Genomic DNA, 12,978 nt, shown 5'->3' on the forward strand with positions numbered 1-12,978 from the left:
ATCAGTATTACATTATATCGGAACAAATATTTCATACGGGCGTACGATTGCGCGAGAGACAGAGAGATCGGTGTGTAATTTCGTTGCATCCGCGCCTGTATCGCGTGACCTGCCTTGTTATTCTCTGTTCTACGTCGTTCGCCGTGCAAGTCCATCATCCCCCGAGAGTGAGGGAGGGAGGGAGCGGGGGTGACGGCGGGGTCGAAAGGGGAAGGAGGGATGAGGGTGAAAGGGTGAGCGTGAGCGCATGAACGACGTTGGACGACGCCGGGGCTGATCGGAGAGAGAGATGGACAGCGGCCGATTCTTCGCATACCGAAAAAGAAAAAAGGAAGAGAGAGAGAGAGAGAGAGAGAGGGGGGAGGGAGAGATAGAGAGGGACGAAAAGAGAGAGATAGCAGGAATAAGCGCAGAGCTGTAGTACAACGCCGATGCGTTACAACGATTGTTTCTCCCCGTCTCGAGAGGCGATACGATAAAATCGATCTCCTAACGATCGGACTATCGATCTCGTAAACAACGACGGGGCGCGCGCCGCCGCTTCGCATCGCGAAGAAAAGCCGCCAATGAAGCCCCGCAGCGTGTTGTTCCAATGCATTTACAATAACGACGTTGTTTATCTATCGGACGACAAACGACTGGTGGTTCCCGCCCTCGCGCGCCCACCCTCTCTCGTCCCCGTAACCTTTCTCCTCTCCCTTCTCGTACGTGTAAGCTTTCCACCTCGCTCCCGTCCTCCTTTGCCGTATTCAACGTCAACCCTCCGCCTCTTTACCCCATTCATCTCCGTCTATATCGCCACTCTCCGTCCATTCTGTGTATATATACAATCGTTATATATTAAACACAGTGTAAGCTCGACAGGCCGGCCGAGTTGCAAACAATCGTGATGCGTTCTCCACGTCAGTGTACGAGTCGTACGTTGACGTAATGCAGCAAACTGCGCGGATGATCATCGGTACATTTTTTGATGCAGTCGCTTTATAAGCTATCGCGTCGTAAAAATTGTACGTAAAAATTACGGAAAAATTCGAAAGAGCGAAAAAGGGAGAATAAGAGGAAAGATGACATCCGCGTGATATTTTGCAAAGGTATATTACAGTTTTTTTGAAAGATCAAAGTTTATCAGAGATGGATGCATTATGGCAAATGATAACACATGCCCAGAGAAAAATTGTTTAAATTTATGAAATCATTTCTTTAACTCGGTTTTTTTAAGCTGACGTGAAAATATCTTTGCGGAAGATAAAAATTTGTTTGTTTTCGAGAAATGATGTTATTAGCCATTTTAAAAGTAAATACATACTCAAATTATTTAATTAAAATAATTATTTAATTCAAAACAGTATTAACAGAAATATAAGAAATAATTTATTTGCTCTGGTTTTAAATCTTAATAATCACTCTGGCCAAAACGAAGCCTAACTTTGTGAATTTTTTCAGTATGAAGAAAAATGGAAAGAAATACAACAAACGACTTTTATTATAAACATTGTGCTTCTCTGTCTTTGTCATTTAAATTTTAGAGAAGCAAGTTAAGAAATAATTATGATTTAGGCTACAATTATACCACGCGAAATTATGAGAGATACGTTTGTACCCCACCAATGTGGTTAAGAGTTAAAAATATATTTCTTTTATTAAAAAAAAATTTGCTGCACAACCAAATATTTTTTTAATTCTAATAAAAGAAACAACCAAAAAATTTCTTTAAATCGAAGAAATTTTTCTTTAACCGTATTAGCAATGCACAAATTTCTTTCAGTCAAACGAATATTTTTTGATTCAAAGAAGATTCTTTCTCTGCGTGTAATGTGTAAAATAAACAGTGACATCAGAATTCAGTATTGTACGTACAATCTCTTTTATTTTAAACAATGTGTTGAATTTTGTGCTAATTACTCGGTAACTTTTAATATAAACTTTCCACTACTTTTAAATCGAGAATTATCGTTAACGTTAAATATTATGATTGTTAATCCAATTTTAATCAATTATTTCAAATCTTATAATCATAGAGAGGTAAAAGTAATACTTGACGAAACATATAATACTCTTTGATCCACTGTCAATGAATGTCAACGATGTATGAGCAAATAACCGCGAATAAAAAGATGAAATTATTTGACTGTGGTAGAGATTCGGCGGCATCATGAAGTCACAGAGGATCATAAGTAAGCGGGAGGATAGCAGCAGCTGAGGAGAAACTTGCAACTTCCGCAAACAGTTCCGCGTGTGCGTAGCGCGCACGTACTGACGATTAACACGGACGTCCTCTTTTACCTCGCGACTCGAGTATCGTCTGGCTGATGTAAAAAACATGGTAGCACACACAACACGTTGTGCGTTGCTTACACACTACGACTCTTCTTACTCCTGGATAGGGAGTAAGAACGCGATGATAGACACGATGCAGGCTAGAGAGGTCGCTTACACTGGGTTAGCATTGTTTTGTACGACGCGACGGCCATTCAGACTCCTCATCAAAAAAGGCTGCTGACGTTGTCGGCGAGTTTTCACAAAGACAAAATTTCAATAACGCATGAAGCCAAATTGAAAAATTATCACACCAAAGCGAGCTATTTAGACAGAGGGTGGTCCTATCTCTCTAAATCTTTGAATCGTTGGTGCTCACACGTGCGCACCGGGCAGTAGAAATCTTTTTATAATATTTAGATAAATATTTTGGAATGGAAATAGCGACTTTGTTCTTGTGCTATTTTAGTAGGCGATAACTAGATTAATAATTAAGTATTAATAAGAGGAATAAATTACAGACAAAAAAAATAAAAAAACAAAATACAGCGAACTTGTGATTTTCCATCACAGGTACACATCTTTTTTGTATATATTACCACTGATAGATAAAAAAAAGAGTAATCGTATTTATTACAAACGTAAAAATAAAAAAAGCTAGTCCAATAGAATGGGCTGGATAAACTCTCGATGAAACGCACGATTTATTTTTGAGGCGGGAGAAAGATATTTTTTTCCCACAAGTATTTATTTCCAAACTAATAACTACGCTTTTAATGAGAGAATGTATTTAAAAAAAATCTAGCCAATCCATTTATTTTCTCGACTCTATCCTGTAAATACAACATTCATGTATTTAAGTTTGCGACTATTTTCCGTGTCATATTTTATTTGAAACTTAATTTTCCCTATTTGGTTTGTTTTTTTATCCGTCAGTGATGTTATTTTTGTCGTCTAACGTATGAATTAATCTTGAAATCGTTCGCCCGAACACATAATAAATGAATCTTGCTGCTCTGGAAATAAGATAAATTGCATTCGTGAAATGTGAATCGGAGCAATACAAATATAAAATCTGTAGAACTTTGTTAACGTCACATATTTTTATCGCGTTCTTTGATATTGATGTAATACTTAATAATTTGGGAATTTGCGTTTCTTTAAGTTGCCACATCTTCGTTAGAGATTCTGATTTGATCGTCGATATTCCGTCAACATCTGTTTGTAGATTCACGATAGAGTGTATCTGTGCTCATATATGCACTGTACGTTGGTACCTTCTCTGCAAGGATTGAGCACTGATATAGCTTAGTGCTTACATTATTAATTCCACGTGTCGGTGTGTTGAATTGAACCTGCTTGGTCGGGACCGGTTCTAGCGTAACGATTTTACCCAGTTCTCTCGCTGATCTGTGTCTCCGATCTTCGCGTATACCACTTAAGAGAATCGCCGTTGAATCGGGTCAAGATGTACGGGCTAGAATTAGAATTCCTTTCCGTGACTCAGAAATTTATCACGCCATCGGTGTTTTATAGTTTTTTTAGCTAAATACTCCCTCCCCCCCCCAGTAAAACTTTCGGAACAAATTAAGTCTTCGCCGGGCGTGTAAACATCGATCAAGTTGCGAGCTAAATATAAGATCCGGAAACAGGCTATTTGCGGCTTCAAAATCGCTTATGAAAAAGTCGCGCTCGTTACCTTCACCATCCCGCAAACAATCATGTAATATGCCAGAAATAAAATAATAAAGTACTAAATCGATACAACAGTATCCGAATTGGACGTTATTAGCACAGTGAATAATTTCATCATTTTTTATTGATACTTGTTTTGTTGTTACAAATTTAGCTAGATACAAAACCGAAATTTTAATAATTTTGTTGGACCATCAACTTAATTATATAGCGCGCTTAAACGTGATATACTAATGGTGCTGAAAGCACCATTGTTCCAGCAACCAATTTCGGCATTTATATAATTATTTTGATAGTCCAACAAAGAATTATTTTCAGATCTGTATCTTTCTATATTTTTAGATACTTCAGGTAACTGATTATTTCCGTGTAAGATTTTTCTTAAGAATACAAAAATGTTAAGCTATTATACATTGAGGAAATATGGATATCATTTCTGTGTAATAAAAATTATACCGGTCTGGTAAAAATTCTTTCGTAACGTCGAATTATTCGTGGTGTCAGGTTAATAGGTTGAAACGTTTCCCCCGGCAAACAATGATAGATGGATAAAGTAGCTGACGACGAAGCGACTTTAATCATTCCGAGAGGCGTATTCGGACGATCGGCGGCCGCTCGCGGCGGTGTACAACAGTATACAACAATCACGCACACGAGCCGGTGCAGCGAGCCGCGAATAAATAGCACGTAACGGCTGTAGGAAGGTGCGCGCGATGCGTCGGAGAAAAGCTACTTTACGAGGGTGGTAGGTCTGATCGTCGGCCTGCCCGCTTTCTTGCCGGCGAATAATTAGAGCCGATAAGTCACAGCGCAACACCCTGCCACGCGGGGGGATGAGGCGCACCGATGGGGATGGCCGGCGGGGCTCAGGGGGAGCCGTGAGCAAAGTTGAAAGTTAGAATCGCGAGGGGTGCAGCGTAGAGAGAAAGAGAGAGAGAGAGAGGGGGGGGAAGGGTGGTCGGAGAAATCGCGTGCCGATGCCCCATTACACGGACAGACTTAGCTTCACCCATAGTCGTTGGTTCCTACTTTCGAGTTGCCGGTTGCGAGGAGGTGGCCGCCACCCCCTGGAGCGCGTCCCCCTCACCCCTCGTCGCGCCACCGCCACCGCCACAGCCACAGCTATCGGCGGTAGATACCCTCCGCTCGTCCGATACGCGCCACCAACACTGTTGCTATTTAGGGTAATTTCGACTTTCCGATACCCGTTACGTAAGCGCGATTTCGAGGCCGCTCGCGATCGATCGCGCCCCGCTCAGGAAAGGGCTTTCGATAACGGGCTTCGATTTCGCATGCAGTCTGCAACACTGCAATTATATTTCAAGTCGAATTTTCGCACGACCTGTGCCGCTGCTACATTTCCCTTGCACATTTCGATCGTCGGGCATGCAGTAGTCTAATTATTCATGATGCTCGGTCGAAATATGGCACGATATTTCGCGCGTTATATTTTAAGAAAATAATTGATAATAGATCAATAAAAATTGAATAGATATTTCGAAAGACATAGTTTTCTATTGTATAATTTTTAAGTTGAAGAAAGATTACGTCTCGCTCTAATTTATATAAGAAATTCATGCGGACGCAGATATTAAATTCGATTAAACTGTTGCACTTCACGGTGATGCATTTAACGTTCATTAATTCGTAACGTCAATCCGTCTTACGTCGACATACACATATACAGATGATATTTCCTACTTGATCCACATTAAACATGCGTGCCCGATATACGGGCATTTACCGAGTACGTTGACTTCTGACATGAGAAATTTCTGACGTATTAATCGAATTACGTGAATTACGTGAGGAGAAGCGGATAATTTTTCGATATTATTCTATGGTCGGTTTTTTTAATGACAAAGACTCGAGCGGCGCACTCGTGGCATATTACAACTATCTTTTTTTATGCCGACGCACGACGGCACTGGACTACCGAGCGATTACGAATTTAGATTACGTCTCATTCTGGGTTATTCCGTAATCAATAATTTAGACGCATTGTAACGTGAGTTGTGTGCATTGTGTGTTGAAAAGTACGACGAAGCCTCGGTAAACGCGATCTACGTACGCGCGGAAGGACACATTGTAGCAATTTAGCGGAGTTGCTCGTGCAACTTTAGAAATGTAACTTTGTATTTGATGCGTCGCGTAACTACTTTCGGCCTATACACCCTGCATTCGTTAAAGATGTGTATGGTCTTGAGCATGTACGGTATGATCAATTTTTTAGCGTTCCTGCCACGTGTTCCGGGAAATCGAAGAAATTACCAGCACACCCAGCTGTATATTTTCAATAGTTCATATATAACATTTTTCTTGGAAAGGTTAGTTGCACAGACATTCGAAAGCACAACGACCTTCCTCATATTTGATAGTTTTGCTAGAGATAGTTTTTATAGTAATTATTAATTATATTATGTTATTTTTGGTTTAGATTAACGACAATACATTTGACAAAACTGTTTAATATATCAATAATTATGACAATATTAAATAGTTTATTTTATAATAAAAACGATATCCATTTTAATATTAAAAAGATACGATTCTTTTTATCTCATCACTATACGTGATTATTTTTAACACATATTTATAAAAAAGCAAAAGTATATATAACAGTTTTAGTAATTAATAATAATTAAAATTTTTTTGTTCACATAAAAATCTGAAAGTGCGATATTGAAAAATATGACTCCTATTAAGCTAGTCCCTCACCCTCGCCAAAGCAAAATTACTTTTAACATATTTTAAAATTAAGTGCTAATTTGATACTAATTTGTTGCTAAAGATCGAAATTAGATGCTCAAACTGTTTGGCAGAAAATAAAAAAAAAATTGGGTGGAACTGGATTAATATTAACGCTCAATTTTTTTCTACTTTTCTGCCAAGCACTTCTTTGAGCTTAATTTTGGAATTTACTATTAAATTAACATTTTAAAATATTTTGAAATTAATTTTACGCTTGTGGGGAAACTAGCTTAATAGAGGTGACAAATGATGTTTATTTGAACGAGCCGTGCGTAAAAATTTTAACTCTGTCTCTCCATTCATCTTTGTTTTTTTTTATCGCTGACGCGGAATGAGAGAATCGTAGCAATGTTTCAAAAACTGGGAAGAAATTTTATACCTAACCGATGCGCAGCAGCGGAGTTGCAACAGCTACATTAATCTGTAAAGTGCACATAAATCTAAACTATAAAGCGTCCAAAATAATAGTTGTGACATTTAAATTAATTCTGAAAGTAACGCAGTGAGAAAAAAATTGTTAACTTGACTAAATTTTTTTAATTAAATAAACTTCTTCAATTTAATTATTTAAAAATTTCTTGAGCAACTTTAAGCGTTTATATATTTAACCTAAATACATAAATACTCGAAAGAAAGAAATCAATCAAGTTGACAACTTTTTTCTGAGTACTGGTAATGTATAATGTTTTCACTCACCACAGGGTTGTTCCGCCGTTGCCCGATGCCTCCGGGCCTCTGCCTCCTCTCAGGTCTCGTCGTCATTGCACAACACAACACTCGCGAGAAATTAATTACGATCGCGCGCTAATTATCAAAGTAACGCGCGACACTTCGTTGACGGCACTACGGCGAAGCGACATCACCACGTAGCGAAAGGAACGCACGATCGCGCGAGGTTATGATTCAGATACGAAAGCGTAGATCGATATCCCGATCCGTCGGAACATCCGCATGTCGCACACGAAAACTCGTAAGTAGCGGCGCGTACAAACGGAATGCGTTCAACATCGATGATAGCACGCGAGCTGGTGCGCGATGCGTTGGCTGGACCGAGCTCGCAGTTATTCGCGGGGTTATCTTAACCTTTACGCCGCGTCGCATCGTTTTGCAAGAATGCGAGCGTATGAACGACACGAACGTTGCGACGGACGAAACTCGCGGCGAGAGAGGTTAGCCTTTGCCAACTTCACGCCATACCGCGAGAGAGCGAGAGAAAGATCTAACGTACGCGTCTCAGGGCGATGGCTATTTCGTACGAATATCCACGGTGCTGATGTACTTACGATGAGCACGAAAACGCTGTACATGGAAGGAAAATCGAACGCGAAACGTCGGTCGCAAGCAAACACGACGCCATCGCGGTCTCCACTCGTGTCGCCCGGCGCACAGCGGAGTCAACATACGTCTCAGGACGATCGTCACCTCACGCAACATAAACATTGGACTCGTACGTACCGAGGTAAACACGCAGCGAGACCGGAGCGCGCGCGGGTCGCGTTCGCCGAAATGCGTTGTGCGTAGCATAGACGGTCGCCGCCGCTGGCCCGTCGACTGCTGACCCGTCGGGCTGTCGACTGCGCTGGCCCGTCGCTCCCCGTCGGTCGTCGAAAGACGCATATCGCGAGGCCTACTGGTCGCACGATGGTCACACGTGTGTCGAAATCGAGAATCAAGCTTTCCTTTCCGGATCTACCTACCGCGATGAAAACGAAGCCGATCGGCCGCACGTCCGCTCGCCGCCGGCCGGCGATGCTTCACTACAGGAGCAGCGCCGCGCTCCGCCTAATTGACACCGAACGTCACGAATCTACGATCGGTAACAAGTACACTTTCCGCGAAGAAATTTTTTTCTAGGTAAAAAATGTACGTACACACCTTCAACGAGCACGCTGCTTCTCGGTTTACGTTAACTCTGCTGTTCGTTTCGAACTTTTACTGTACGATCGTATCATCTGACTCTACTATTTATCTATACACAGAAAAAATTTAGTATTAAATCAACAATTCATTGTTTCATAAGCAAGAATATAAAAATACATAGGAAAAAATTTCTTCCTGGAAAGTGCTCGTTACCGATCGTAGATTCGTGACGTTGCGGAATCGTTCGGTGTCGATTCGGCGAAGCGCGGCGCTGCTCTAGTGTCTAGTAATGAAGCATCGCGGCCGGCGGCGGGCGGACGTGCGGCCGATCGGTTTCGTTTTCATCGCGGTAGGTAGATCCGCGGAAGCTTGATTCTCGATTCCGACACACGTGTGACAATCGTGCGACGAGAAGCCGTCGCGATATGCGTGTTTCGGAGATCGACGACGGGCGACGAGCGACGGGTCGCAGTCGACGGGCCAGCAGTCGACGTGTCAGTGACGGCTATCAATACTACGCAACGCACTTCGGCGGGCGCGAGCCGCGCGCGCTCCGGTCTCGCTGCGTGTTTACCTCGCGGTACGTACGGGTCGAATGTTTATGTTGTGTAAGGTGACGATCGTCCCGAGACGCGTGTGTTGACTCTTCGCTGTGCGCCGGGCGGCGACGCGAGCGGTGGAGACCGCGACGGCGTCGTATTCGCTTTGCGACGTTTCGCTCCCGATTTTCCTTACATGTGCATACATACAGCGTTTTCGTGTGCATCGTACATCAGTGCCGTGAATATTCGTACGAAATAGCCGTCGTCCTGAGACGCGCGAGTTAGATCTTTTTATCTTTCTCTCGCTCTCTCGCGGTATGACGTAATGGCGTGAAGTTGGCAAAGGCGAGCATCTCTCGTCGCGAGGTCCGTCCGTTCCAACGTTCGTGCCGTTCGTACGCGCGCGGTCTTGTAGTTGCAGAACGGCGCGGCGTAAAGGTTAAGATAACCCCGCGAATAACTGCGAGCTCGGTCCAGCTAACCGCATCGCGCACCAGCTCGCGAGCTATCATCGATGTTGAACGCATTTCGTTTGTACGCGCCGCTATTTACGAGATTTCGTGTGCGACATGCGGATGTTCCGACGGATCGGGATATCGATCTACGCCTTCGTATTCTGAATCATAACCTCACGCGGTCGTGCGTCTCTTTTGCTACGTGGTGATGTCGCTTCGCCGTAGTGCCGTCAACAAAGTGTCGCGCGTTGCTTTGATAATTAGCGCGCGATCGTAATTAATTTCTCGCGAGTGTTGTGTTGTGCAATGACGACGGGACCTGAGAGGAGGCAGAGACCCGGGGGCATCGGGCAACGGCGGAACAACCCTGTGGTGAGTGAATACATTATACATTATACATTACCAGTACTCAGAAAAAAGTTGTCAACTTGATTGATTTCTTTCTTTCGAGTATTTATGTATTTAAGTTAAATATATAAATGCTTAAACTTGCTGAAAAAATTTTTAAATACATAGATAATTAAGTTGAAAAAATTTATTCAATTAAAAAAATTTAGTCAAGTTAACAATTTCTTTCTCACTTTTAGAATTAAGGTAAATGTCACGACTACTATTTTAGGCGCTATTATAATTTGGATTTATATGCACTTTACAGATTAATGTAACTATATTACAACTTCGCTGCTGCGCATCGGTCCGGTGAGTTTTAAAATTTCTTCACAGTTTTTGAAACGTCGCTACGCTTCTCTTATTCCGCGTCAGCGATGAAAAAGAGAAAACAAAAATAAATGTAGAGAGATAGCTGAAATTTTTACGCACGCCTCGTCGAAATAAGCACCATTTACCACCTCTATTAAGCTAACCCTCCCACCAGCGCAAAATTAATTTTAAAATATTTTGCGCTGGTGGGCTACCTTAATAGGGGTAAAAACATGAAGCGTTTTCACGCGGAGGCTGAGAATGTCAAAACTCGGCGACAGTCTGATTTGGCGTGCTATCATTCCGGACCGAAGATTTTTCCGCGGGGGGTCTATCTCGGCGGTTGGACAATAGACGCAGAAAGGAGTTTTTCATACCGCTATTTTTAACGCCCGGAGCTTTCTGGTGGCGTGGAAAAGCGCGGAGAGAAAATTCCGACGCGTTTGACCACGTGCCGGACACGGATGAGTTATTTTGATATCGGGACTTCATGCCCCATTAGGTCGGCTTGACGATTATTTCGGAAGCGGGGCAGGACAATACCTTGACAATACTCTGACCAGCGGTTTCGTTCGATCGTCTACCACCACCCCTCTCATTGTCACTCTCTTTATCCTCTCCCGCTGTTCCAAGCCCCGCGCTCGGCTGTCGAATATCAGCGAGTGCTTTCAAAGGCTGATTTCTGCTGTTACCACTACCCACTTTGATCGGGCATGTTACAAACGTACGCGCCAATTGTATTTGCCAAATAGGCTTGATCTTCCCTATACGCGTGAAGTACATGCAGGTTATTATTTTCTTAATAAATTTTATTAAACGTATAATAAGTGTAGATGTGTAATAAAATATTGTTTAAACGGCCACCATGTTTTTTAGAAATTACATTATCGTTATACGAAATAACGAATGATGCGCGTACAAGTACGCATGTAATTAATAAAAATAATCATTACATTTCTTGTAAAATATACATTTATATTTTTTGCAAAATGTAACGGTAAACACAACAATAAAATATATCGAAAATATGATTATAAATAAGTAGAAAAGTCAATGCACACATTCAAGTAGCAGACATTAAAATTGTATCCACATATCATATTTATTAAAATCATTTTCATTAATAAACGAAATTATATAATTGTAAACAACATTTTATTTAAGTAAATTTTATAATAAACGGTGTGCATTAATAAAAATTTGATGAAAACTTGCACAAGCGTCATTAAATATTTCTTAATAAATCCGAATAAATATCTTTATTTACAGAGGCGAGTTTACGCGAAATTGCTGATAGCAATGTCGCTTCTGCCCACCGTGTTATGTGACTGTGTCACATATAAAAGGGAGTTACGAGGGGGTTATATTTTACCGGAAAAATTGGGAAATTTTTCCCTCAATTTTATCGTTACAGAGATTATGCTTTTTTCGGGGCTTATTCCCGGCGCCAATATTTACTCGTTTATAATATACATCGAAGCGAAAATGCTTTGGCCGGATGTGAATCTATTCGAAAATTTAGTCGCAGTAAATAAATATTTGTTTATTCCGACTCTCTCAAATATATTTCGAAAAATGAGATATGCGAGCATTTTTTATTTGTTTGAAATATTTATCACCGAACGAATATGTAATTTCTACGATGATATTCGATAACCAAATCTATATTAATTAAAAACCAACTTTTATTTGCTGTGAGACTAGATCCTTTCAACTTCAATGAGTATCATTTGTTTTCCACTAATCATTACATAATTATAATAAATAGTAAAGCACAGTATAAATCGTAAAAAGAAATTTTTTATGTTTAATTATCCAACATTCATTGTTTATCTCTCGTATGGAACACGTAAGTGATTCAATTTTTTTTCATTTTCAATCCGTTTCAATTTTTTTCTACTTGTAGGAATTTTTATTTGATTTCTTTCACATGTGCCGTCTTTGCATCCTATCTTTACGTTTTCTCTTGCTGACTTTACAAAAGAAGAAGAAACGAGAAAACTTTAACGCCAACAAAGCGGGCGAGCAACGCGGCACCTTCTTTAACGCGCGCGAAACGTTAAACAATAAACACCATACGTTGTATACACAAAGGTTCAACGATTTAAACGCGAACTCGCAATAGCCGGAAGCATTTTGTGCTGTTTTTCGACGGCGGGCATATCGCAATAATCCTCTTTTCCGGAACAACATAATAAGCGGTAACGTAAACGTACCGCTCTCGTCTCGCTGCGCGCGGCCAGGTGGCGGAGGAAAGACGGGGAGGGTAGCGATGGAAGGGACCGCGGATTTTTTTCGGAGATTGAAGAGAGAGAGAGAAAAAGGATGGTGGGGGAGGGCGGCGTTCAGGCGAATTGAACTAACAAGGTCCCCGAGGGCAGTTTACGCCCGATGTCCCAGTAAACCCCAAACTGTCGGGGGATGATCGTTTGACAGCTTGCGCCGCATAACTGTACGTCTATAAATCCACTTCCACTGCTAAGCTCATCGTTTCTCTAGCAACATCACTCCTGCTTTATTTAGTACACGTAACAAAGAAAAGGAGAAACGCGCCAAATAACAGAATTGAGAAATAGAATTGCTTGTCTTGGATAATATCGTTTCGAAAGGCAATCGCGAAAATGAAGAAATTACTGCACATCTTAGCACGTCAGAAATTATCTTTAGTCAGTAATGCTACTACTGAAAAGTATTTACCCTCCAAGTTATATCTCTTTTAT

The 12,978-nt window shown here is 41.3% G+C and overlaps 1 protein-coding gene and 1 long non-coding RNA gene across 17 annotated transcripts in view; one reads left to right on the plus strand and one right to left on the minus strand.

Moving 5' to 3' along the window:
* LOC120358944 overlaps positions 1-8,796 on the minus strand; it is a 161,194-nt gene extending 152,398 nt beyond the window's left edge. The window contains exon 1 of the long non-coding RNA XR_005575825.1: positions 7,399-8,796. This is a non-coding gene — a long non-coding RNA (uncharacterized LOC120358944). The remainder of the gene's footprint in view (positions 1-7,398) is intronic.
* The window catches only part of LOC105194631 (forkhead box protein P1), a 322,192-nt gene that overhangs the window by 88,563 nt on the left and 220,651 nt on the right, over positions 1-12,978 (plus strand). The gene's annotated exons all lie outside the window — the stretch shown is intronic.

This window comes from Solenopsis invicta, chromosome 11, assembly GCF_016802725.1.
Source record: "Solenopsis invicta isolate M01_SB chromosome 11, UNIL_Sinv_3.0, whole genome shotgun sequence".
Taxonomy (NCBI): domain Eukaryota; kingdom Metazoa; phylum Arthropoda; class Insecta; order Hymenoptera; family Formicidae; genus Solenopsis; species Solenopsis invicta.